The sequence below is a fragment of the Rhinoderma darwinii genome, chromosome 10, assembly GCF_050947455.1.
Source record: "Rhinoderma darwinii isolate aRhiDar2 chromosome 10, aRhiDar2.hap1, whole genome shotgun sequence".
In the NCBI taxonomy this organism is placed as follows: domain Eukaryota; kingdom Metazoa; phylum Chordata; class Amphibia; order Anura; family Rhinodermatidae; genus Rhinoderma; species Rhinoderma darwinii.
The window spans coordinates 74,743,447-74,766,214 of record NC_134696.1 but is presented as its reverse complement, the minus strand read 5'-3'; the positions used below and the strand labels follow the sequence as shown (position 1 = coordinate 74,766,214).

The 22,768-nt window shown below is 43.2% G+C and overlaps 1 protein-coding gene across 1 annotated transcript in view; it reads right to left on the bottom strand.

The window, feature by feature from the left end:
* The window catches only part of ABCG4 (ATP binding cassette subfamily G member 4), a 365,340-nt gene extending 346,448 nt beyond the window's left edge, over positions 1–18,892 (bottom strand). The window contains exon 1 of the mRNA XM_075840823.1: positions 18,806–18,892. The gene's annotated coding sequence lies outside the window, so the exon portion shown is untranslated. The remainder of the gene's footprint in view (positions 1–18,805) is intronic.
* Positions 18,893–22,768: the final 3,876 nt, after the last annotated feature.

The window sequence follows — 22,768 nt, the reverse complement described above, 5'->3', positions numbered from 1 at the left end:
TCCCTGGCCAATATGTCGGCAACGCTCTGGCTGGGGATTCCACTCCTAGAGGTAGCCCCAATGGAGCTATCTACTGGGGGTGTCTGTGGCACTATCTACAAGGGGTATGTGGGGCATTATCTACAGAGGGCACTGTGGCAGCATCTACAGAGGGCACTGTGGCAGCATCTACAGAGGGCACTGTGACAGCATCTACAGAGGGCACTGTGGCAGTATCTACAGAGGGCACTGTGGCATTATCTACAGAGGGCACTGTGGCATTTTCTACAAAGGGCACTGTGGCATTATCTACAGAGGGCACTGTGGCATTATCTACAGAGGGCACTGTGGCAGTACCTACAGAGGGCACTGTGGCAGTATCTACAGAGGGCACTGTGGCATTATCTACAGAGGGCACTGTGGCATTATCTACAGAGGGCACTATGGCATTATCTACAGAGGGCACTGTGGCATTATCTACAGAGGGCACTGTGGCATGATCTACAGAGAGCACTGTGGCATTATCCACAGAGGGCACTGTGGCATTATATACAGAGGGCAATGTGGCATTATCTACAGAGGGCACTGTGACAGCATCTACAGAGGGCACTGTGGCATTATCTACAGAGGGCACTGTGGCATTATCAACAGAGGGCATGGTGGCAGTATCTACAGAGGGCACGGTGGCATTATCTACAAAGGGCACTGTGGCATTATCTACAGAGGGCACTGTGGCATGATCTACAGAGGGCACTGTGGCAGTATCTACAGAGGGCACTGTGGCAGTATCTACAGAGGGCACTGTGGCATTATCTACAGAGGGCACTGTGGCATTATCTACAGAGGGCACTATGGCATTATCTACAGAGGGCACTGTGGCATTATCTACAGAGGGCACTGTGGCATGATCTACAGAGAGCACTGTGGCATTATCCACAGAGGGCACTGTGGCATTATATACAGAGGGCAATGTGGCATTATCTACAGAGGGCACTGTGACAGCATCTACAGAGGGCACTGTGGCATTATCTACAGAGGGCACTGTGGCATTATCAACAGAGGGCATGGTGGCAGTATCTACAGAGGGCACGGTGGCATTATCTACAAAGGGCACTGTGGCATTATCTACAGAGGGCACTGTGGCATTATCTACAGAGGGCACTGTGGCAGTATCTACAGAGGGCACTGTGGCAGTATCTACAGAGGGCACTGTGGCATTGTCTACAGAGGTCACTGTGGCATTATCTACAGAGGGCACTGTGGCATTATCTACAGAGGGCACTGTGTCATTATCTACAAAGGGCACTGTGGCATTATCTACAGAGGGCACTGTGGCATTATCTACAGAGGGCACTGTGGCATTATCTACAGAGGGCACTGTGGCATTATCTACAGAGGGCACTGTGGCAGTATCTACAGAGGGCACTGTGGCAGTATCTACAGAGGGCACTGTGCCATTATCTACAGAGGGCACTGTGCCATTATCTACAGAGGGCACTGTGGCATTATCTACAGAGGGCACTTTGGCATTATCTACAGAGGGCACTGTGGCATTATCTACAGAGAGCACTGTGGCATTATCCACAGAGGGCACTGTGGAATTATATACAGAGGGCAATGTGGCATTTTCTACAGCAGGCACTGTGGCAGCATCTACAGAGGGCACTGTGGCAACATCCACAGAGGGCACTGTGGCAGCATCTACAGAGGGCACTGTGGCAGTATCTACAGAGGGCACTGTGGCAGTATCTACAGAGGGCACTGTTGCAGTATCTACAGAAGGCACTGTGGCAGTATCTACAGAGGGCACTGTGGCACAATCTGAAAAGGGGCTGCCTAATTTTGACATTTGTGTGTCTGCCAAATGCTGCCAACTGACCCGCCGGACTGCATTTACCGACACTTAGGCCCCATGAACACGACTGTATTTTTGTCCACCCGTAAATACGGGTCCTTGGTCACACACACGTATTCGACCCGTATTGCACCAGTATTTACGGACCCGTGCCCGTAAATACGGGTCCGGTGTCACCAGTATTGGCAGCAAAATTGCACTGCACTAATCTGCAGCCCTTCTCCCTATCAGTGCAGGATAGAGAGAAGGGACAGCCATTTCCGTAATAAAAGTAAAAGAAATTCATACTTACCCGGCCGTTGCCTTGGTGACGCGTCCCTCTCTTGACATCCAGTCCAACCTCCCTGGATGGACTGGAGGAAGAAGCAGGGAGTTCTGGGTAAGTATGAACGTCTTTTTTTTTTTTTTTTTACAGCTTTATCTATATTGTGATCGGTAGCCACTGTCCAGGGTGCTGAAAAAGTTACTGCCGATCGTTTAACTCTTTCAGCACCCTGGACAGTGACTATTTACTGACGTCGCCTAGCAACACTCCCGTAATTACGGGTGCACACACGTAGTCACCCGTAATTACGGGAGCCCAATAGACTTCTATGGGCTGCCCGTGCCGTAATTACGGCCTGAAATAGGACATGTTCTATCTTTTTCAACGGCACAGGCACCTTCCCGTAAGAATATGGGGAGGTACCCGTGACCAATAGAAGTCTAGGGGCCCGTAATTACGGGAGTTTTTACGGTCGTGTGCATGGGGCCTTAAACTGTAAAACTGGATTGTTGAAATAAGCATGTGGAGAAATCTCGCAAATTTCCGTTAAGTTTAAACCTAGCGCTATTATTCTAGTAATGTAGTATTATAGTAATGTAGTATTATTATAGTAATGTAGTATTGTTATAGTAATGTAGTATTATAGTAATGTAATAATGTAGTATTATTATAGTAATGTAATATTGTTATAGTAATGTAGTATTATTATAGTAATGTAGTATTGTTATAGTAATGTAGTATTATAGTAATATAGTGTTATAGTAGTTCAAATAACTAATTAACAATAATTTTGTAATTTATCAAATTCAAAGTCAAATTCACCTTTTTTCTATATGTGGCCCACTTACCCGGCCGAGTTTGAGACCCCTGGTATAGATAGATAGAAATCTATCTATACAGAGAATGTATTATAGTGTAACACTGTAATATTTTTTTTTTCACAGTATTTTTCTGGCAGCAATTCTCTCAAGTCTCTTCTTCTCCTCACACTGAAACAATGTGTGAGGAGAAGAAAAGAGGCAGACGATTTGCTTCCAGAAATGTCAAAATAAAAACAAATGTGATCGCTGTGATGGGTTTTCACAGCGATCACATGTTCAGGGACCATCAGATTGGTCCCTGATACTCTGCCCAGTGCCCAGAGCTGTTAGTAACAGCGTAGGAACAGGGCTGTGTGCACGCTATTGCGTGCACTCTATATTTACATAGAAATGCATGTGATCGCTGTAATTGGTTGTCACAGCGATCACATGTTCGGCGACCAAAAGATTGGCCCCTGACACTCTGCCCAGTGTCCAGGGCTTTTAGCAACAGCCAAGACACAGGGCTGTGTGCACGCGATCGGCGTGCACACTCTCTGAAGTGCCGCCGTAATTAGTCTATACGGCAGACTTCAGAGACACAGACCGCTGGCCGTAAAAACACAGCCAGCGGTCGGGAACCTGTTAAACAAGTATTCCAGAAATCATAAATTATCACCTATCCACAGGATAGGTGATAATCTTTTAATCGCTGGTTGTCCCACCGCTGGGACCCCCACCGATCATGAGAACTGGGTCTCGTACCCCTAGATCATCCTCACTGTACTTCCCGCATTGAGGAGGAGCTTGAATGAGGTGGGGGGGGGGGGCGAATTTGCAATGAATCTTTTGAATCCGTATGTAAAACATTTACATTGCAGATTTGTGACGGAAAAATTCTGCAGCGTGTGTACTCAGCCTTAATCCCTTAATGACCAGCCTATTTTGGACTTTAATGACCAAGACATTTTTTAAGTTTTTCCATTGTCTCATTCAAAGAGCTATAGCCTTTTCATTTTTGCGTCGACATAGCTGTATAAGGTCTTGTTTTTTGCGGGACAAGTTGTAATTTTTAATAGCATCAATTTGGGGTACATAGAATTTACTGATTAACTTTTATTAACTTTTTTGGGGGGGGAATAGAAAAAAAACAGCAATTTCGCCACACTTTTTTGCGTCCTAAATTTACGCCGTTTCCCGTGTGGCATAAATAACACAATAACTTTATTCAGTGGGTTATTGCGATTGCAGCAATACCAAATTTGTATAGTTTTTGTATGTTTTACTACTGAAAAGGCTTTTTTGTCAAAATTATTTGTTTTTGTGTCTCCATATTTGAAGAGCCGTAACGTTTTTATTTTTTCGCCGATGCAATTGTAGGAGGGCTTTTTTTTTGCATAACGACTTGTAGTTTTTATCGGTACCATTTTGGAGTAGATGCGACTTTTTGATCACTTTTTATCACATTTTTTTTAAGGCTGGATTCAAAGTTTTTTTTTTTTTTATCTTTTACGACGTTCACCGTGCGGGTAAAATTATGTAATAAGTTTATAGTTGGGGTCGTTATGGATGCGGCGATACCAAATATGTGCAACGTTTCTTTACTTTATTTTGTTTGTTTATAATAAAGAAGTTTGTAAGGGGTAAAAGTGGGTTTTTCATTTTTTTTTTCACTTTTTATTAAACTTTTTTAAACTTTTTTACTAGTCTCATTAGGGGACTTGACTATGCGATTATCCGATCACATTTATAATACACTGCAATTCTTCTGTATTGCAGTGTATTATGCCTGTCCATGTAAAACGGACAGGCATCTGCTAGGTCATGCCAGAGGCATGATCTAGCAGGCATTCACGAGAGGTAGAACTGGGGGCCTTTATTAGGCCCCTGGCTGCCATCGGAGACACAGACACTCGGCGATCTTATCGCCAGGTGTCAGTGAGATGAGAGGGAGCTCCCTCCCTCTCTCCAAAACCACTCAGATGCGGTGCACGCTATTCAGCACCGCATCTGAAGGGTTAAACGGGTGAGATCTATAGTAATATCGATTTCACCCGGTCGAGCAGGGACGCCACCAGCCCTCAGCTACCTCTGGCAGCTGAGAGCAGGGAGATTTGACAGCTCCCTGCTCTGTTTACTTATTCCGATGCAGCGACGTAAAAAGTCTATTGCATCGGAATAAGGCCCGTTAGTGACCGACGTAAAATCACTATGGGCCTGTCACTAACGGGTTAAACAGAAATTAAGCTTTCCCTATAGTTCCAAAGTCAGCACACAATGGGTTAATGATCTGCTTCTTTCCTGCTGGTACAGAAGAAAAGCAGACATAATTAGTCTTAATTACAACCTCGTTAACCCTCAGGTTTTTCTTACTACTGGTTTTTTAATTTTATGTGATGATGGCCGCTGGTGGATTTCTAGGGATGTCTCTAGTGCGTCCACCAAGCCCTCCGTTATTTTCCCCTGTGAAGGGTATGTTGGAGAGGCATTGAAAAACACCTCCCTGGTTAGTGGATCAGGTGTGTCCGACTCGTCTTGCCAAATTGCAGCCGGAGCATTAGCAGAATTATTTCTGCTTGGGATGTCTGGAGTGGAGCCTCACGCAAGCGCATATGGAGCGGCGTTCATGCAGCGGAGTTGCGCATGTCCAGAAGTTAGCGCGGTTACGCCTGGATGACAGCACAAGGCATTCCTCTGTGCGCATGGGTGGGACTTCTGAAGCAGAATCCCCGGCGCTGCGGCCGGTGTTTCCACTCCAGGAGAAGTCCCTAACTTTACTGTCCATATATGGACACAGTGATGTCAGGGACTTCTGAAGCAGGATCCCCGGTGCTGTGGGCAGTATTTCTTCTCCAGGAGAAGTCCCTGACTTCACTGTTTATATCTGGATATTAAAGCCAGGGACTTCTCCTGGAACGGTGGCGCTATCTACAGAAAGCTGGGGGGTGCCATCCATGGGGTAGGGGTGCAGTGTAGAACTACCTACATGGGGCTGTGTGGCATTACCCACAGGGGGCTGTGTGTCATTACCTACGGGGGGCTGTGTAGCATTACCTACGGGGGGCTGTGTGCCATTACCTACGGGGGGCTGTGTGGCATTACCTACGGGGGGCTGTGTGGCATTACCTAGAGGCAGCTGAGTGGCATTACTTACAGACAGGGAAAAAAAACGGATGCAAGACGGGTCAAAATCTGCCGTTAAAAACGGAAACACGGCCTGGAACGGAAACGGAACGGATGCAAAACAGATGCAAAACGGCTGAGAAAAACAGACCAAAACTGACGTTTTTATGGGCCCCTAACGTGTGAATTGAGCCTTAGGCAGGTACTTCTACACAGTACCTCCCCATAGATGGCACCATAGACAGCGAAGTCAGGGACTTCTTCTGAAGCGGAACCCCCGGCCACATTGTTGCTGAAGCTGTGGCCGGGGATTGGGGATTCCGCTCCTACAGGGAGCAAAAAAAAATACCCTCCTCCTCACATGCATTTCGCACTGTAGGGAGGAGGAGGAGGAGGAGGAGAGGAAACACTGTTGTGTGAATAGGGCCTTAGGGGTTCCTATAGTGAAGGGGAATAAGGTCTTCGTTTAAAGGAACAGTGTCATCACAAATTATTTTTTTATATGTTAAAGATGTTAGTGCTTTATTAAAAACGTTTATATTCATTTGTGTGTTTGTGTTTTACTTTTTCTTATTTTTACACTTTTTCTTCCCTATGGGGGCTGCCATTTTTTGTTCCATTTCTGTCTGTGTCGATTAACGACACATATAGACATGGAATACGGCAGCCACAGTCCCATAGGGACTGCGAACGGCTCCCGTCCCATTGACTTCAGTGTACGGCGTCTGTGTGGGAACTGCGCATGCGCCGCTCCCACACAGTCCAATTCGAAATTGGCGCCGTCCGGCGCCATTTTCCTGTGGACCGGAAGTCGCGGCCGGACAGTAATATTACTACTTCCGGTCGCGGCTTCCGGATTTGTGCACTTGGACCAGCGGCAGCAAACGGAGCGGACGGGCCGGAGGGAGCCGCGGCGGCAGGAGCAGGTAAGAGAGTTCAATGTATGTTCGTGTTTGTGTGTGTTTACTACTGTATGTAAACCTACTACGCTGTGTGTTAGCTCAAAAAATGGCGACACACAGTGTAGGAGGTTACACCGTTCAAACCCCTCGTTTATCCCGGCACTAGCCAGGATAAAGGAGGGGGGGAAGCTGAGAGCTCACTAGAGCGAGGGCTTTTAACCCAATGTTGCAATGCTGCAATTTTGGGAAATAGCTCCATCTAGTGACCAAAAATGGGTAGTATTATAAATTAGAAATAATTTATAATATTTCCTGACTCGTGAAAAAAATAAAAAAAATTTGAACAATGTTTAATCACCCACACACTAAATGTTTAACTAAAAAAAAAAAAACATGTTTTTCTGGCAACACCATGCCTTTAAGACTTTGCTGCTCTCTCACACTATCCCTATGTTTTGTCTTTAGATCTCTAACTCTCAAGGGGGAAAGCGCTTAAGGAAAGCTAGACATAGGATATGTTCTCAGCGTGGACAGACATTATCTGACGATTGTGAAACTGACATAGGCAATGCTTGTATACATCAGGAAAATAGCAATTAGACCTACCGGTAATTGTATTTCCAGGAATCCATCATGACAGCACTACAGGAGGTTGCCCTATTGACCTCTGTAGGGACAGGAAGACAGAGAGGTTAAAAGGCCCCTCCCACCACCCCTTGCCAGTGTTTTTCAATTACTACACCAGGATGGATGCAACTCTATTTTATTTCTAGGGATAATAACTGACATGTTAATTGCACAAATCAGAATTCAATAAGGGAGGGAATGTAAGAGTGCTGTCATGATGGATTCCTGGAAATACAATTACCAGTAGGTCTAATTGCTATTTTTCAGTACATCCCTCACGACAGCACTACAGGAGCAATACCAGATTATAATGCTCAGGGCGGGACTACGGATTGAAGGACTTTCCGTCCAAAACTTAAATCCGTATCGGACAGAACATCGAGCCTATAATTTTTGCAAAACGTATGATGGCTTGACCAAGTGGCAGCTCTGCAGATTTGGTCCATAGAGGCTTCTCTTCTTTCTGCCCAGGATGCCGAAACTGCCCTCGTTGAATGGGCTCTGATGCCTTGTGGGGCACATAGTCCTTGGGACTTGTAGGCTTCTTGTATGGTAGATTTTACCCATCTCGCTAGAGAGCCTTTTGAGGCTTTCTTTCCTCTATTCTTTCCCCCAAACAGGACAAATAGATTTTTATCTTGTCTCCAGGAGGAGGTTCTATCCAGATACTGAAGAATTGTTCGCCTGACATCCAGGCAATGGAATTTTTCTTCTTGTTGGTTTTTTGGATCTGGATAAAAGGAAGGTAGAATTATTTCTTGTTCTCTATGGAAAGCAGTAGATACCTTTGGAATAAAGGAAGGGTCCAGCTTTAGGATGATCTTATCCTCTTGTACTTTTAGGTACGGTTCTATGACTGACCGAGATTGGATTTCTCCAATCCTTCTTGCTGAAGTAATAGCGACTAAGAATGCAGCTTTTAGAGTTAAAAAGTGCATACTAATTGTGTCGAGCGGCTCAAAGGGGGGCTCACAAAGAGTCGTTAACACCACATTTAAATCCCAGGTAGGAACTGATTTCTTTAGGGAAGGTTTCAGTTTAGAGACCGCTTGAGTGAATCTTCTGATCCACCGATGTTCAGCCAGAGGAGTGTTAAAAAAATTACCTAAGGCTGAAATCTGTACTTTTAAGGTACTAGGACTAAGTCCTTTCTTGAATCCCGATTGTAAAAAATCTAGGATTTTCTTGATGTTGGGAGAAAAAGGGTCTGGTCCTGGGTCTCCATACCAGGAACAGAATTTCTTCCAAATTTTTTGATAGATTTTTGAGGTAACTTCTTTATGACTTGATAAGATAGTTGAAATTACCTCATCTGACAGACCGTGGTTCCTCAAGATCTGCCTTTCAGGATCCAGGCTGACAATTTCAGAGTTTCTATTCCTTGAAAGAATAAGGGACCCTGGGAGAGAAGATTCTCCTTGACTGGGAGCATGATAGGGTCTTCCAACGCTAGGTATTTTACGATTGGAAACCAACTTCTTTTTGGCCAATAGGGAAGAATAATGATGAGCTTTGTCAAATCTTCCTGGATTTTTCTTAATACCATTGGTATTAGAGGAAACGGAGGAAAGGCATAGGCCAGATCCATGTCCCAGGGTTGGGACAATGCGTCTATTCCCAATGGGTTGTCTCTGAGATTTAGGGAGAAGAATGTCTCTACTTGAGAGTTTTTCCTCATGGCAAACAGGTCTATGTGTGGATAACCCCATTTTCGGGTTAAGGACAGAAAGACTTCCATTCTCCAGGGACTCCCTTGTCTATGTTGTTTGTGCAGAGCCACCACAGGAGGGATGATTTCACAGTCTCGGAAATTTGAGTTTTTGAATTCAGGGAGTTCTGTTTTCGATCCCACTGGGACAAGATCAGATTCTGCAAGGGTCTGGAGTGAAATTGGCTCCATGGAATAGATTGAATGCAAGACGTCATCATTCCCAACATCCGCATACATTCCCTTATGGAACAGGCGTCTTTCCCCCAAAATTTCCTTACTTCTGCCCGTAGGAGTATTTGTTTCTCTCTTGGGAGGAAGGAATGTTGAAGGGAGGAGTCTAGCAGTACTCCTAAGAAGACCTTCTGTTTTTGGGGAGGAAAACTCGACTTCTGAAAGTTGATTATCCATCCCAATTCCTGTAGTAAGGAAAGAACCTGTGACCGATGACTGTCTAAGATAGACAGAGTATCTGCTGTCAACAAGAAGTCGTCTAGGTATGGGATAATTACTATGCCCTGACTTCTTACGAATGCCATGATCTCTACCATAATTTTTGTAAAAATTCTGGGGGCGGAGGAAATGCCGAAAGGGAGGCAGACAAACTTGAAGTGGAGAATGGAAGGACCGTCCTGAATTGCGAATCTGAGGAATCTCTGGTACGCGGGGTGGATAGGAACGTGATAATACGCATCCTTTAAATCGATCGTACACATTGATGCCTCTTCCCTTATTAGAGGAATAGTCGATCTGATAGACTCCATCTTGAATTTTCGATATTTCACCCATTTGTTTAGGACCTTCAGGTTGATTATTGTCCTGTAGGAACCGTTTGGTTTTTTGACTAAGAAGATTTTTGAATAGTGGCCTTTGCATATTTCGTTGTGGGGAACTGGAGAAATGGCTCTCAATTTGAGTAGTTTCTGGACGTCCTGGATAAGGATCTGATGAAGGTCTTTTAGAAATTTCTCTGGAGGAATGGAGGAAAATTCTATTTTGTACCCTTCTTCTATGATCTTTAGAACCCAGGGGTTCTGGGTTATTCTCGACCATTTGGGATAAAATTGTAGGAGTCTTCCTCCTATGCTCTTGGCGTCATTGCTTTGAGGGCTGGAATGAATTATTTGGGTTAAGGAGATATCCTCGACCCCTTTTCCCTTTGGGGTAACTCCAGCGACCGGACTTCCCTTTCCCGCTGTAGTTCTGTAAGGTAGGATCCCTCTATTGGCGAAATCTTCCAAACTGAGGGGGTTTTTTTGGTTTCTCTTCAGGAAACCCCTTTTTCTTATCTGCTGCACTCTCCAGCATGTTATCGAGGAGAGGACCGAACATTAGAGACCCTGTAAACGGGATAGAACACAATTTGTTCTTGGACTTCGTATCTCCTGACCACATTTTGAGCCATAATGCTCTTCTAGCAGCATTTGACAGAGCCCCATTCCTGGCAGCAAATCTAATAGATTCCGCTGAAGCGTCTACCAAGAATCCGGTTGCCATTTTTAGTAAAGGTAGAGATTCTAATAGATCTTGTCGTGATGTCTTCATCATCAAATGGGACTCCAGCTGGTTTAACCATATAAAGATTGCTCTTGCTACTGATGTGGCCGCGATATTAGTCGAGATCAAAGCAGAGGAAGATTCCCACGCTCTTTTCAGTAGCCCGTCTGCCTTTCGGTCCATGGCGTCCCTCAACTGCGAGGAATCTTCAAATGGGATTGCGTTTTTTTTAGCAACCCTGGCTACTGGGATATCTACTTTTGGGATCTCATCCCAAGGTTTAGTGTCTTCTGGATCAAAGAGAAGTCTGTTTTTAAAATCTCTTGAAATGAAGAGCCTTTTTTCTGAATCTTCCCATTCAGTTGTCACCATTCTTTTGAGATTTTCGTTTACCGGAAAAACCTTTGTTTTCTTTTCCGTTAGACCTCCAAACATCTCATCCTGGATGGTATGTGGTTGGTCTTCTTCGGGTATGTCCATGGTTTCCCGTATTGCTTGAATTAAAGTATCGGACATCTCGGAAGAGAAGAAAAAAAATTTCTCTTGAGTGGAAGAAGTTGAAGGCAAGAGTTCCTCTCCTTCTTCTAACTCACCCTCCGATAGGTAATAACACTCCTGCTCCGAGTCAGACCCCTGAGAGGGAGGACAATATTTTTGATCCACTTCCATCCGTGGTCTTTTTGCCCGGGAGTGGGAGGGAGTTTCTTGAGGAGGGGCGAGGGAGGCTACTGACTGACCCACTTCTTCACGAATCATAGCCCTAAGTTCAGACATGAACGTTGGTTGTTCCTCTTTTAGTATTTTTGCAATACAATCCTGACACAATTGTTTCCTATGAGACTCTGGCAATTTTTTTGCACAGGTCGCACATCTTTTAACCTTCTTTTTATCAGTTTGTCTCTGAGAGGAATCTTTATCCTAGAGAAAACAGAAGGTAGGTAAAGTATGGTGTGCATACATAAGGGGTCATAACCCTTACCCCAAGGGTGAGACTCACGTGACCCTGGGACATATCTGGAGTTCCATCAGGACGAGGAAGTTCCATACCGCGACAGGTAACAGGCAATGCAATATGCAATCCACAAAAATAATCCAAGTTAGAAATATCAGCTCTAACTACATACCTGTGCGTGTCCCTTTAAATGCGGGCGTTTTGAAATTCCCGCCTTCCAAGATGGCCGCGGACCGGAAGTAGCCCGACGTCATTTCCGGTCGGCTATTCGTCTCCAGCATGTTTTCCTTTGGAGTGCAGTCGCCATAGCCAGCGACTGAGGCTTGCTATGCGGCGCAGCGAGGATCCCTGCCGGTGCGTCCAAGTTTATGGAGCTGCCGGTCCCCGCCTGGTCCGCGGCCAGGCCGGAGCCTGCTTGGGAATCCCCAGCCCCCACACACTACCCGAACCCTGCCTAGGATTCCTCCGGTAGGTGTCTCAGGGTGGGAGCTAAGGGACCCCTCGTTCGAGGGGTGTTAGCCTGGGCTTTAGGGGGAAGAGAAGGGGGAGTGCACAGACCCCCCAATCTTTCCCCCTGCCCGAGTTTCTTTTTCCTGCCGTGATACAGGAGCGACGTCTCTCTGCTCCTGACCCTGTGGGGACAGGAAGAACACTGGCAAGGGGTGGTGGGAGGGGCCTTTTAACCTCTCTGTCTTCCTGTCCCTACAGAGGTCAATAGGGCAAACTCCTGTAGTGCTGTCATGAGGGATGTACTGGAAAATGATGATGAGCAGGATGATCATTAGGACGATGTCCTTGCAGTGCAGCAACAGGCTAAAAAGTTATTTGGCTGGTTTAAAAGCCACCTTGTCGGTTAAAGGGGAATGTAGCATTCCTACTAAATGTAGGAAAAGAACCGCTGTTGAAGATTTATCTTTAATAGATCAGTCCTCCCAGTCTTGTTCTGAAGGCGAGGTGGGATCCAAATCCGACTCTGATCTAGGGACTCCTGATGATTATTATTTATTCAGGAAGGACAACATTTCATCTCTCATCAGTGCTGTTAAAGAATCTGTAGAATCAGAAGGTTTGAAAGGGGAACATTAAAAATAACAGCAGTTGTTCCACTTTCCAAAAAAACAAGGGAAATATTCTCCTGAGCATGAACTGCTGAAAGATTTTTTTCAAATTAGACTGGCAAAAGCCAGAAAAAAAAAATTGATATGGGGCATAGGTTCAAGTCTCTGTATAGATTGGATTCATCTTATACGGATCACTTAATGAACCCCCCCTAAAGTGGATTTGGCCGCAGCCCATCTATCTAAAATAGCCTTTTTCCTCTCAGATGAGTCCTCCCTTCTTAGGGAACTTATGGATAGAAAGGCACACTCACTACTCAAAAGAGCTTACTCCTCCTCTGCAGATGTATGTAAAGCTTCATTATCCTCAATCCCTGTAGCGAGGGCCTTAATGATTTGGCTAAGTGATCTGTCCAAAGGCTTACAAGAGGGTACTTCTAGGAATGAATTGCTACAATTACTTCCCAAAATGAAGTTAGCGGCTGAATTTTTGTCAGATATTCCCTTAGACACCATAATGTTAAGAATATTGCACTGACTACAGCAGCCAGAGGGTTGTTATGGTTGAAGGAATGGAGAATGGGTGATGTGCCCTCTAAACATAATTTTTGTCCATTACTTTTCATCCTACCAGTTTGTTTGGCCCAAATCTAGATAGCATTCTTAAATCTCTCCCCAGTCTAATTACGGAAGACTCCGTAGTTTTCATGGTCAACCCAGAAGGTCACCAAAATTTAAGAGATCTTATTCGAACTCAAAATTGAATCGTAGATTCACCCAGAAAAAAGGCCAAACATCTGCCTCCTCTTTTGTTAAAAAACGCCAAGAGGAGTCCAGACAAAATAACCAATGACGCCATGTCTCTTCCTCCAGTGGGTGCTCGTCTGAAAATGTTTTACATCAATTGGCATGCGGTCAAGTCAGACGCATGGGTACTATCCACGAAAGAAAGACGGTACTCACTGGAGTTAGAGTCTTTTCCCCCAAACAATTTTTTTCTAAATTTTACAGACAATCCAATAATAGTACAGCTGCTTCCGGATTTTGTGGACAAGGGGGCTCTAGAGGAGGTTCCATATCACCAGGGACGGTGCGGAGTCTATTCAAGAGTCTTTGCTGTCCCCAAACAAGATCAAGGTTGGAGGCTAGTAATAGATCTTACTTTCTTGAACAAGTTTATAAGAAGGACCAAATTCAAGATGGAGTCAGTGAGGTCAGTAATTTCTCTCTTACAGCCTCAACATTGGATGGTAACAATCGATCTGAAAGATGACTACCTTCATGTGCCTATCATCCGGGGCCACCAGAAATTTCTCACGGTAGCAGTTCATCTAGGATCCTCAGTCAAACATCTACAGTTCACATGCCTACCATTTGGCATCTTATCCTCACCGATAGTGTTTACAAAAATTGTAGTAGTAATTGCGGCATTCCTCAGACTAAAAAGGGTATGTCTGGTTCCATATCTGGACGACTGTTTCCTCAGAGCCTCCTCAAGGGAACAGCTCCTAAATCATCTGAATGTAACACTCAAAACTCTAACCAATCTGGGGTTTTTGGTGAACAACAAAAAAATCCAGATTGATTCCCACTCAGTGCTGCCCCTTTTTGGGGGCTGTGATAAATACAGTTCATATGTCTCTTATCCTTTCCCTCAGAGAATTATCAACATGTAACAGTGATCACAATATAATTATATTTTACCTATACTATAAAAAACAAACACAGGCTGGGAGGGCAAAAACACTTAATTTTAAGAAGGCCAATTTCCCCAGGATGAGGGCTGCAGTTCAAGATATAGACTGGGAAGAACTAATGTCAAATAATGGTACAAATGATAAATGAGTGATTTTAAAATTTACTTTGGGTAATTATAGTGCACAATTTATTCCTATAGGTAACAAGTATAAACGACTAAAATTAAACCCCACATGGCTTACACCTTCTGTAAAAAGGGCAATATATGACAAAAAAAAGGGCATTTGGAAAATACAAATCTGAGGGTACAGCTGTAGCCTTTGTTAATTTTAAAGAGCTTAAAAAAATCTGTAAAAATGTAATAAAATTAGCAAAAATACAAAATGAAAGACAGGTGGCCAATGATAGTAAAACAAATCCCCAAAAGTTATTCATGTATGTAAATGCAAAAAAGCCAATGTCTGAACATGTAGAACCCCTAAATAGTGGTAATGGGGAGTTGGTCACAGGGGATCAAGAGAAGGCAGAGTTACTAAATGGATTCTTTAGCTCGGTATATACAACAGAAGAAGGAGCAGCTGATGTAGCCAGTGTGGTTAATATATCAGTTGATATACTGAATTGGCTGAATGTGGATATGGTACAAGCTAAGTTAAATAAAATAAATGTGCACAAGGCCCCCCGGAACCAGATGGGTTACACCCTAGAGTTCTTAAAGAGCTTAGTTCAAGTACTTCTGTCCCCCTCTTCATAATATTTAGAGATTCTCTAGTGACTGGTGTAGTGCCAAGGAACTGGCGCAGAGCAAATGTGGTGCCTATTTTCAAAAAGGGCTCTAGGTCTTCCCCGGGTAATTATAGACTAGTAAATTTAACATCCATCTTGGGGAAAATGTTTGAGGGGCTATTGAGGGACTATATAAAGGATTATGTGACAAAAAATAGTATCATAAGTGACAGCCAGCAGGGTTTTACTAAGGACAGAATTTGTCAAACCAACCTGTTTTGTTTATATGAAGAGGTGAGCAGAAGCCTAGGCAGATGGGCCGCTGTGGATATAGTGTTTTTGGACTTTGCAAAGGCATTTGACACTGTCCCTCATAGACGTCTAATGGGTTAATTAAGGACTATAGGTTTAGAAAGTATAGTTTGTAATTGGCTAAAGGACCGTATCCAGAGAGTTGTGGTAAATTATTCCCTCTCTAAATGGTCCCTGGTTATAAGTTGTGTACCCCAGTGTTCCGTGCTGGAACCACTATTATTCAACTTATTTATTAATGATATAGAGGATGGGATTAACAGCACTATTTCGATTTTTGCAGGTGACACCAAGCTATGTAGTATTGTTCAGTCTATGAAAGATGTTCTTAAATTGCAAGCTGATTTGAACACACTAAGTGTTTGGGCATTCACTTGGCAAATTAAGTTTAATGTAGATAAATGTAAAGTTATACATCTGGGTACGAACAACATGCATGCATTATATGTCCTAGGGGGAGCTATACTGGGGGAGTCACTTGTTGAGAAGGATCTGGGTGTACATGAAAATCATAAACTAAATAACAGCATGTAATGTCAATAAGCTGCTTCAAAGGCCAGCAAGATATTGTCATGTATTAAAAGAGGCATGTACTCGTGGGACAGGGATATAATATTACCACTTTACAAAGTATTAGTGAGGCCTCATCTAGAATATGCAGCTCAGTTCCAGGCTCCAGTTCATAGAAAGGATGCCCTGGAGTTGGAAAAAATACAAAGAAGAGCAACGAAGCTAATAAGGGGCACGGAGAATCTAAGTTATGAGGAAGGATAAAAGAATTAAACCTATTTAGCCTTGAAAAAAGACGATTAAGGGGGGACATGATTAATTTATATAAATATATTAATGGCACATACAAAAAATATGGTGAAATCCTGTTCCATGTAAAACCCCCTCAAAAAACAAGGGGGCATTCCGTCCATCTGGAGAGAAAAAAAGTTCAAGCTGTAGAGGCGACAAGCCTTCTTTACTGTGAGAACTGTGAATCTATGGAATAGTCTACCACAGGAGCTGATCACAGCAGGGACAGTAGATGGCTTTAAAAAAGGCTTAGATAATTTCCTAGAACAAAAAAATATTTGCTCCTATGTGTAGAAATTTTTCCCTTCCCTTTTCCCATCCCTTGGTTGGACTTGATAGACATGTTTCTTTTTTCAAACGTACAAACTATGTAACATAATAAAAAAAATTCAAATGGTTGAATACAGCTCGCAGAGTTCAGATCGGAGCAGCAATGAGTGTCCTAGGCCTGCTCACCTCACATCTATTTCCTGCTCACCATGGGTCAGGTCGAACTTCAGAAGCTTGCAGTTGGAGATTCTGTACCAATGGAACAAATCTCCAAGAAGTTTAGACCACTGGATTCACCTCTCCTAGGCAACCAAATCGGATCTCCACTGGTGGCAAACCCTGAATCGTCTCAGCAGTGGGAGGTCACTCAGTCCCTTACCCAATTAGTTCTGACTACTGATGCCTCAAAACGGTGTTGGGGAGTACAACTAGGTCACGGGTGGGTTCAACATCTATGGCTATGGGAGCATGGAAGCAGCACTGGAGTGCTGCTTCCATGCTCTTGTCTTTTTGTTGTACATCATATGGGGAGAAGTCACTCCTATCATTTGAAGCTTAGCACCGACCATTTATTTGGTAATCTGCACTTGTGCTGCTCCTATCTGCTTTACTATTATGGCTATGGGAGGATGCACAGTTGTCGTCAAACATGAAGGAGCTTTGGACCATTTTCTTAGGTCTGCACCACTTTGAGGCGTTTCTCCATCACCACAGAGTGGTTGTGCAATCAGAGAACATAGTCTCAGTATTTTATCTGAACAAGTAGGGGGGGACAAGGAGACCATCTCTAATCCAAGAATGCAAAAAGATTATGGATTGGACGGAAAAAAATCTAGCAGAGTTAGCAGCGGTCCATATAAAGGGGCATCCGAATCTCCAGGCAGATTGGCTCAGCCGCAATCTTCTCAACCTGGGGGAATGGAGCCTGAATACGCAGGTCTTTCATCAGATCACCTGCAGATTCGGAAGTCCAGGAATAGATGTGATGGCATCAGTCCACAATGCCAAAGTCCAGGTTCAGTTCTCTCTCCAGGGAGGGTCACTCGGAAGCTCTGGAATGACCTCTGTATTTTGTGGAAACATCTCCTGGTCTATGTGTTTCGCCCAGTTCCCTTAATTCCGAGAGTACTGAAAAAGTTAATAGAGGATTGTGCTACAGCGATCATGATTATTCCATACTAGCCTCGAAGAGGTTGGTTTCCTCTCGTCTTAAAGATCTCCAGGGGTCGGTATTGGAAGTTGCCTGTATCAATAGATCTTCTACATAAGAAAGGTCTCTATCACCCAGATCTGGACTGATCACATGTACGATGTTATGTTACATCTGGCGATTATTGACTGTGCATCGCCGTAAATATTTGTAGTGGTAATAAATTGGGCCACAAATATCAGAGATGCTTAATATACTTCAATTACTGCTTTGTAACTTCCTGTCCCAGCATTACAGTAATTGTAAGTGAAATGTATCTCTGGCTCAGGTGTTTGAAGACATCAGCAGAATCAATCATATACTGGGCAACCAATTTTGTTTCATTAATGTATATGGCCATATTAAATAACAAAAAAAAATCATATTTCTCAAATAAGATAGAAATATTATAAAAATATAATGATTTACCAGAAGAAAACCTTCTGCATCCCACATTTAAATATAATAAAATACATAAATACATAAAACAGAATGTAAAATAACAAAAGAAATACAAATGATAAATAATTACATGTAAAATATAAATCAGAGTTTGAAGTCTAAATAGATAGAAACTGATTTGTCAACAATTCTATTTGTTCAGTAAATATTATGTTACTGGAATCATTAGTTGTTTTTTTATCATGATGTGTATTTACATTTCCTAATATATTATTTTCCATGTCTCATAGTGCACACAATTCCGTATTTTGGGTGTTTCTTCTGTATGGTTCTGCATTCAATTACAACACATCTCCATCTCCAGCGTTTGCTTCTTGGCTTTTTCTAAATGAACACCTCCCCCAGGTCCCACCCATGTATTTTCTGCATGACAGAAATAAAAAGCACCAGATTCTGCTTATACTCAGGCCATGTTCTTCATACATCCAACATCACCTTAACTGAGACCCTGCACTCTTAATGATCACAATCCCCACTCTCCTCTTCTATATACCACAGCAGCAGCCCTGACAATTTCCCACTATGCAGATCACAAACAGGCACAAACAAGAATGACTTATATCAATAAAAAAGGGTCTCACCTTGAGATTTGGGGGAGGTCAGCAAGTCCCCTGTATCTTTCTCCTTCAGCTGCAGTTTGAGTTTGCATCCACCCCGTGGGAATTAGGGGGAAGGGAAGGATTTAGACACAAAATAGAAAGGAGAAAGCATCTTGAAGCAATAACCTTGCATAACCATTTGCCCGCCCATATTTATTAAAGGAAATTCAGAGGTGTCCCGCTGATTGTTCTTGTTGATGCTGATCTTCAGACCTCAGATTTATACTCTATAGGTTGGTCCTGATGCAGATCCATCATCTGGCAGGCAGCATAGAGGCTGCGCTTCTACAAAGCCCTTCTTAAAGACATAGTACACCTTTACAAGCAAGCAGCATATTTGCTAAGTATTTGAATGCTAAAAGTGCAGGCTGCATATAATGAATATGCATTAAATAGTACTATAAAAAATATAATGCTAATAATTCAAGGAAATAAAATGATGCAGGAGAAGAGATTGTTTCATTACATTGGTATGTAAGAGATCTTATATGTACATATATATATATATATATATATATATATATATATATGTATATATATATATATATACATATATATATATATATACATATATATATATATATATATATACATATATACATATATATATATATATATATATATATATATATATATATATATATATATATATATATATATACACAGTGAAGGAAATAAGTATTTGATCCCTTGCTGATTTTGTAAGTTTGCCCACTGTCAAAGACATGAACAGTCTAGAATTTTTAGGCTAGGTTAATTTTATAGGTTATTTTATAGCCCACCCCCTGTAGATATAGTCCCCCTGTATATAGCCCACCCCCTGTAGATATAGCCCCCCTGTAGATATAGTCCCCCTGTATATAGCCCACCCCTGTAGATATAGCCCCCCTGTAGATATAGTCCCCCTGTATATAGCCCACCCCCTGTAGATATAGTCCCCCTGTAGATATAGTCCCCCTGTAGATATACAGTGAAGGAAATAAGTATTTGATCCCTTGCTGATTTTGTAAGTTTGCCCACTGTCAAAGATATGAACAGTCTAGAATTTTTAGGCTAGGTTAATTTTACCAGTGAGAGATAGATTATACATAAAAAAAAAAAAGAAAATCACATAGTCAAAATTATATATATTTATTTGCATTGTGCACAGAGAAATAAGTATTTGATCCCCTACCAACCATTAAGAGTTCAGCCTCCTCCAGACCAGTTACACGCTCCAAATCAACTTGGTGCCTGCAATAAAGACAGCTGTCTTAAATGGTCACCTGTATAAAAGACTCCTGTCCACAGACTCAATTAATCAGTCTGACTCTAACCTCTACAACATGGGCAAGACCAAAGAGCTTTCCAAGGATGTTAGGGACAAGATCATAGACCTGCACAAGGCTGGAATGGGCTACAAAACCATAAGTAAGACGCTGGGTGAGAAGGAGACAACTGTTGGTGCAATAGTAAGAAAATGGAAGACATACAAAATGACTGTCAATCGACATCGATCTGGGGCTCCAATCAAAATCTCACCTCGTGGGGTATCCTTGATCCTGAGGAAGGTGAGAGCTCAGCCGAAAACTACACGGGGGGAACTTGTTAATGATCTCAAGGCAGCTGGGACCACAGTCACCAAGAAAACCATTGGTAACACATTACGCCGTAATGGATTAACATCCTGCAGTGCCCGCAAGGTCCCCCTGCTCAAGAAGGCACATGTACAGGCCCGTCTGAAGTTTGCAAATGAACATCTGGATGATTCTGAGAGTGATTGGGAGAAGGTGCTGTGGTCAGATGAGACTAAAATTGAGCTCTTTGGCATTAACTCAACTCGCCGTGTTTGGAGGAAGAGAAATGCTGCCTATGACCCAAAGAACACCGTCCCCACTGTCAAGCATGGAGGTGGAAATATTATGTTTTGGGGGTGTTTCTCTGATAAGGGCACAGGACTACTTCACCGCATCAATGGGAGAATGGATGGAGCCAAGTACCGTCAAATCCTTAGTGACAACCTCCTTCCCTCCACCAGGACATTAAAAATGGCTCGTGGCTGGGTCTTCCAGCACGACAATGACCCGAAACATACAGCCAAGGCAACAAAGGAGTGGCTCAAAAAGAAGCACATTAAGGTCATGGAGTGGCCTAGCCAGTCTCCAGACCTTAATCCCATCGAAAACTTATGGAGGGAGCTGAAGATCCGAGTTGCCAAGCGGCAGCCTCGAAATCTTAATGATTTACAGATGATCTGCAAAGAGGAGTGGGCCAAAATTCCATCTAACATGTGTGCAAACCTCATCATCAACTACCAAAAACGTCTGACTGCTGTGCTTGCCAACAAGGGTTTTGCCACCAAGTATTAAGTCTTGTTTGCCAAAGGGATCAAATACTTATTTCTCTGTGCACAATGCAAATAAATATATATAATTTTGACAATGTGATTTTCTTTTTTTTTTTTTATATAATCTATCTCTCACTGGTAAAATTAACCTAGCCTAAAAAATCTAGACTGTTCATGTCTTTGACAGTGGGCAAACTTACAAAATCAGCAAGGGATCAAATACTTATTTCCTTCACTGTAGATATATAACAGCAGAAAGCAGCAGCACTCACTGGAAACAAATGCACAGGTTGCAAGCAAGTCGTCCAGATCCAAGGACAAAGCAACATACAAAAATGGAAATCTTGCAGCACTCCAAATTGTGAAAAAAAGTGGTTTATTCAGCCAACAACCAGCGACGTTTCTGTCCAACAATAGGACCTCTCTCATGCTAGAGAAAGGTCCTATTGTTGGACAGAAACGTCGCTGGTTGTTGGCTGAATACACCACTTTTTTTTCAATTTGGAGTGCTGCAAGATTTCTATTTTTATATATATATATATATATATATATATATATATATATATATATATATACATACATATATATATATATATATATATATATATATATATGTGTGTGTGTGTAAAAAAAAGATCTAAAATCCCTATCTTTATTATTATTTAAATACTTAAGGAAATTTTGCTGTGTTTTCAGAAAAATTTGCCTTACGTACACTAATACTATTCTATCACCACAAATATTGCCTCTTAGGCCCTATTCACATGACAGGGATTCTCGGACGGCCGTAGTAGGAACAATAGACCCCAAATGGGGCTATTTACACGGCCGATTTTTTTTTATGGCCTGGTAAACTGGGCAGGGCCGCCATCAGGGGGGTATTAGGGGTACTTCTGTAAGGGGCCTGGCCAGTGGCCCGCGGCATGAGGGGGCCCGTGTTGCCCGCCGTCACGGGCCCCCACCATGGCCGGAGGCTCCGCTAGCAGCCGCTATGGCTGCTACAGCGCGACGCCACTGAACACTATGGCAGAGCAGGGAGGTATCTCCCCACTCTGCCATTAAACAAAAGACAAAAAGACATGTATCCCCTATCCACAGGACAGGGGATACATGTGTGATCGTTGGCATTGATAGGGAGAACGGGGGACTGAAAGTCCCCTGAAGTTCTCCATCACAAACCTCGGACTTCTGGGGTCAGTGTCAGCAGCTCCGTAGAAATGAATGGAGTGCCGGTCGCGCTTATGCGCATGCCTGACCAGCACTCCTTTCATTTTTATTGAGCTGCGCAGACGCCGGAAGTCAGAGGTTAGTCATGGAGAACTTCAGGTTACCTTTGGTCCCCCGTTCTTCCTATCGCTGCCAGCGATCACACATGTATCCCCTATCCTGTGGATAGGGGATACATGTCTTTTGTAGGACACACTGTAAGTCAGACCGCCATACCGCCATACCGCCCCCACTGTAGAGAACGCCATACAGAGTCCCCCCTGTAGATAACGCCATACAGCCCCCACTGTAGGTAACGCTATGCAGCCTCCCCTGTATGTAACGCTATACCGCGCCCCTGTGGTTAACGCTATACAGCCCCCCTGTAGATAACGCTATACAGCCCCCCTGTA